Below are 5,639 nucleotides of genomic sequence, written 5' to 3' on the forward strand. Positions count from 1 at the left end.
GGCCGGGCCCGGCGCACCGGCAGGGCCGCTGGCGCTCAGCGGTTCACGGCCGGGCCCCCGGAGGCGCACCTCATGACGAACGGAGGCGGCGGGCGTCGGCAGCAGCGGGCGGCCGAGCTCGGAGCGCCGAGCTTCTGAGGCGGCGGGACAGCGCCGGGCCCGAGCGGATAACAACTGACGCACTTCCGCCTAGCCGGAGCGCCAGAGGAAGTGGGCGCTGCCGCGAAAACCCGCCACGCCCGGCCACGCCCACATAGGCCACGCCCCGAATTCGTGCGCCCCGCCCCCTCTCGGCCCTCGCCGCCGCCCCGCACCGGCCGGGCTGAGACACAAGCCCCGCCCCTCCCCTAGGCCCCGCCCCCTATGGGCTGCGCGCTGCCGAGCCGCGCCTCGCAGCGGCTCAACGCCGCTCCTCCCGCGCCCGTGGAGTCCCGCCCCCTCGATTCAGCCCACCCTGCAAGCCTGCGCGCCCCACCAGGCCGGTCTGTACTTCAGGTCCCGCCCCCAGGGCCGCCCTCGGGATAGCCCCGCCCCCAAGGCCCCGCCCCCTCTGGCCTCTTCCGCCGTTCACGAGGGCGAGGCGAGGCGAGGCTCCCTGCCCCCATCCCGCCGCTCCTCGGTGCGCCGAAGTGCGGCCGCCCGGGTCCCAGCCCCCACCGCGCCCCAAGGTGGACCCTGCGTCCCCACACAGTGGGCTGTGGCGAGGGCCGCGGCCAGACTCATGGTGGACTTCATTGTCTTTCCCGGGAGCCTCGAGGGTATTTGCAGGGCGGGGAGCCAGTACACGTGCGTGGGGTGCGAGGGACCCCAAGGTCGGTGGCTGGCCCGGCTCCTGTCACCAAATGCACCCTGTCCCCGTGTTCAGCCGCCCTTCCATACCTAGAGCGCGCAGCCAGGTAAGACACCCAAGGGTGATGTGCTGCGAAGTGAGACTCAGCGCCCTTGGAGCTGAGGCGCGGCCGGCCGGCTCAGCCCACCGGCGTGCACTTCTGTCACTCCAGGCTCCCCAAGGTGGTGCTCAGTCCCCTCCCCTTCTTCCCTTCTTGGTCGCTCTGGAAACACCTGTAGCTCAGGAGGAAGAAAGCTGACCCCTCCTTGGCGGCAAGCTGAGAAGACAGGGGCTCCCTTTCTGGGTTGCTCCCGACCCTGGGAAGGTTGAGAAGCCGGGGGTCATGAGAGGAGGGCCCTGTTGCAGTGCTGGTGCTTCCAGAGGTGCCAGAGGGATGTCTCAAGGAAGGAGGAGGGCTGTTTGCTCAAGGTCAGAGGTCAGATGAAGCCTGACCCCAGTAGGGCAGCACAGTGGCCTCCCAGGGTTTGGCTCCCTGACTTGATTCACACACTCTGCGCTGGTCTGGAATGCTGCATGAGTGCTCCCTGTGCCTAGATTCATCCATGACACATTGTCTCGTCCCTTCTGCAGAAGTCTGGACTATAGGCACGCAGGGTGGGTCCCTCTCCTGGGAGCACCATTGAGCTCACAGAGGTTTGGGTGTCCCTGGGTCTGTGGCCACCTTCCCCTGGGCAGCACTCCCTTGTGCAGTAAGAACCTTTACAACTGTAGGTGGCCACACTGCCCCCAGTCCCCAGGTGTGCTGCGGTGCAGGGTGAGTGTTGAGTTTGGGATTTTGCAAGGGGAACAAACAATACAGGACACTTTTTTTTGTTTTAGTAAGTCTACAGGGTCTCAGAGTCTCACTATGTAGATCGGACTCATAGTGATCCACCTGTGTTCAGCCTCCCAAAAAGCTGGGATTACAGATGTGCCCACCACGAACAGTCTCAATAAAGCCCAGTCTCAATGGCCATCTCAGCGGGCCCTGGGGGCAGGTCCAATTGAACCCCTGTTGCTACATCTGCCTAACCAGGAGGACACATACTTTGTCAAATTATTTATAGTAGTCACCCGAAGAATCATATGCAAAGAAAGTACAGGAAATCTGTTCATACACTAGAGACCAAAGACCCCAGCTGAGGGCCTGGATCCCTCAGTAATGCCTTGCATGAGTCTGGCCGAAGACCCAGAGCCCGTAACAATGTCTCATTCAGGCATGTCTCCGCTGGGAAGGCCTAAAGGTCAGTGGTGGAAGTTAGAAAATCTGTGCCAGTGGGATAATGGATCTGTGCCAACAGGCTGAGGGATTTGAACTGTAGCCAGGAAGCGACACTCAAGATAAGAACCAGAGCTCTCCACAAAGATACCACAGCCACCCGCAGCAACACTGAGGGCCTGAGCTCCTCGAGGATGAAGAAAGCTGTGCTCCCACCAGGAAAGCCAACACGACAGTCTTCTGCAGGGGACCGGGCTGTGCGCCATCTCTCCTCCAGAGCCAGGAAGCAATGCTCAAAGTCAGGACCAGGGCTTCCCCAAAGTGAACCGTAGCCATTCTCAGCAGCAACAAGGTCCCAAGTTCCTTCAGCAATGAGAACAGCGGCATTCATCGGGCAAGCCAGCACAACAGGCTCCTCCAAGAAACCAACAGCTCCTCCAGCCTCTCTTACCGGCTTTCCTGGCAGCCTCTCCACAGCGTCACTGCTTCTGCCTCTTATGCCACCAGCAACAAGCTTCGGGTGGCCTTCCACGCCTAGCACCATACTGGTTCAGTTCCGCTGAGTGTTACAAGTTGGTCACCAGTTGTCGGTCCACCACAGTAAGAGTCCTTTGGTGCATCTGGGCATGGACCTGGGTGAGGATCCCAGCTGCTCTCCCCTGGAGCAGCACCCCCGCCCCTTGCAGAATTCCATGCTTCCAACCCTGACACTGCGATTCCCACATCTCTATTGGCTTTCAAGCTTTCAGGACAAAGACCATTCTTTTTGTTTTGCTTTGTTTGTTTTTGAGACAGAGTCTTGCTATGTAGTTCAGGCCCTCCTTGATCTTAATAAGTAGTGCACGCTGGCCCTGAATTCACAGTGATTATCCTGCCTCAGCCTTGAAAGTGCTGGGCTTATGGGCATGCACTCCCACAGCTGGCTCAGAACATTCTCTTGCCAAGCAAAGCCGAGGATGTGGCACTTGTATGAAGATGCCATGGGTGCCAGCTTAGCCTTCAGCCCCCCTCTATCACCACTTACTGCATGGCCACCACTGCTACTGGCCTCCAGCCTTTGCAGGATGGCCCTGTCCACAGCATCCATGCCTTCTCTCCTGGGTGGTCAGGGCAGGAACCTGTGGCCAGGACCCCCACATGTGTCCACTCCGATGCCCAATGTCTCAGCTCCATGAGCTTCTCAGAAAACAGATCAAACTGGCTGCAGTATTGCACTATAATCCCAGCCCCTTGGGAGGCCAAGGGGAGACATTGTGTGTTAGAGCCCTCTCTTCCCCCTTTGCCCTCCCCCTCCTCCCCTCCCCCTGTCCATGTTCCCCTTTCCCTTCCCATTGCACCTTCTCTCCCCTCCCTCCTCCCTCTCCCATTCTCCTCCCCTCTTCCCTGCCTTTTCCCCTCCCCCTCCCTCTCTGCTGCTCTCTTCTTCCTCCCCTCCTTTGTGTGTGTGTGTGTGTGTGTGTGTGTGTGTGACCTGGGGATTGGACTTAGGCCCTTCTTTCCTTTTTCTTTTCCTCTCTCCCTCCTCAGCCTTGAAGGTGAGCCAGGTTCCCACTCTGCCCTCTAGAGTGTGCACAGCACCACACCCACTGTGGCCACCATGCCAGTCCTTGGTGATGTCCTGGGCCCTTCACAGCTGGTACATGTGTGCACATGGGCACACTACTGAGAATATGTGGGTGGACACACACAGCAGGCACTCAAGCCCACGCATCTGCATGTGTACCAGTGCCTCTCAACTCCTGGTGTTGCTACATGGTGCAGAGTTTTAGCTTTTGGCCTTCCCATGCAGCTCCATAAAGCTAAGGCTCAAAGGCTCCCTTGGGGACTCTGCTGTCTCTTGCCTCTTTTGTCTCCTTACCTGGAACCCCTGCTGATCTCAGCCTCACCCTTGCCCTGGCCTCGGACTGCAGTCTCCATTGCCACAGTTTCTTTGGTCTCTATGCATATCAGGGCTGCCAACCATATGACTGCTGGGCCCTTTGGTGCTGCTCAGCCTCTGTGCTGGAGATAGAAATCGTCAGCAGGGTGAAATGTCTGGCCGGAAGGGAGCAGAGCCCCTGGAGGACTTTCAAAAGGTGTGGGGCTTCTGGAGGGCACAGGGTGGAGCTATCCAGAGTGGCCACAGAGATCAGTCCAAGTTTCAGGGCTGCTGCAGCCAGGGCCCAGATCTCCTGGAGTGGCCTTGGGGTATCAAAGGCATGGGGATATAGAGAACAGTGCAGGTCACAGAGCTGAGGCTGTGGCTGTGTGGCTTTTGTGTTGTCCCTAGGGGAAACCTTAGCACTGCTAATGGGGTTCGGGAATTTAGGGAGTACAGGCCATGGGTCCTGCTTTTTCCTTAGGTGAGATTTTCTGGCTCTTTCTCAGAGACAGCAGAGCCCGGACAGGGGATGGGTGTCATAGTTCCTGCTGGGTCACACCCTGGTGGCTGTCGGGGAGTGGAGCAGGTTGGTCTCCTTTGGCCTTGTAGCTTTGTTTCTACCTTGAAACCGTCTGCATCTCAAAACCTGGGTTCTTCTTGGTGGGGACAGCTCCTGAGGCCAGCAGGAAGGGAGGCGACTCCTCAAGTACAGAGAGAAGAGGGCAAGGAAGGGCCAACAGGGTGCTATGGCATGGGCATTTGAGCTAGGTCCATCCCAACCTGCACTCAGGTCCTGGCTTTTGTCACTGTGGCAGCCATGTGAGTCCATAGCCACAGCTGGGCAGCTAGCGCAGCTGGCACACAAATGAGGGGCCTGGGCCTCGGGCAGATTCTGGGCCAGATTGGTGTGTTCACCTGGCAAGAGGCTAGAACAGACCATGGGTTCAGCAGGAGGGCCGGGCAGGGCGGCACAGCCCAAATACCTGTCCCTCAGGTCTGCAAGGTGTCTGTCCCTTTGGTTCTTCTGGATGGGATCAGGGAGCTGCAGCCCCTGACATAGCACTGTGCACCAGAGCTGGGCCTCTATCTCCTCTGTGGAGTGGGAATGACTGCCAGATCCAGGACTGCTAGAAGGGGCAAGAGGCACAGGAGCAGGCACTCTGCAAGGTAGAGGAAGGCAGAGGTGGAGAGAGAGAAAGCATGAGAGGACAGGGAGGGAGAGGAAGGAAAATGGAGGGCAGAGGGAGCAGGATCACCCTGGCCATCTTGCCACCTCGTCTGTGGCCAGAGGTCCCATTGGCTGGGCCCAGTGTCAGTCAACAGGCAGGAACTGATGGCTGGCCACTCTGGCCCTGGCCCCTGGCCCCACCTCTGGTAGCCCTGGGTGCCTGTGGCCAGTGTGATAGCGGGTGGTCATGTGCTCAGGTGGCCCCGAGGCACTGCAGTTCCAGACCGCGGCCTGGCCCTGCAGGGCCCACCCTACCCAGCTCTGCCTGCAGTCACCCTGAATGTCAGCATTGCCTGGGAGCACACACAGCCTCATCATAGGGTCTTTTGCTTTCCTACCCTGAGCTCGGTGTCACAGGGTCCCATGGAGGCCCCACCCCTGATCCCACCAGCAACACTTGCTTTGCTATCAGGACCTGGTGGGGAGCTGCAGTCACCCCCAGGTAGGGGACAGATAGCCTGATACCATCCTTTTCCCCTGGGCACCTGAGGGCTCCCTGGTC

Source organism: Octodon degus, unplaced genomic scaffold (genome assembly GCF_000260255.1).
Source record: "Octodon degus isolate 3935 unplaced genomic scaffold, OctDeg1.0 scaffold00076, whole genome shotgun sequence".
NCBI classification, from domain to species: domain Eukaryota; kingdom Metazoa; phylum Chordata; class Mammalia; order Rodentia; family Octodontidae; genus Octodon; species Octodon degus.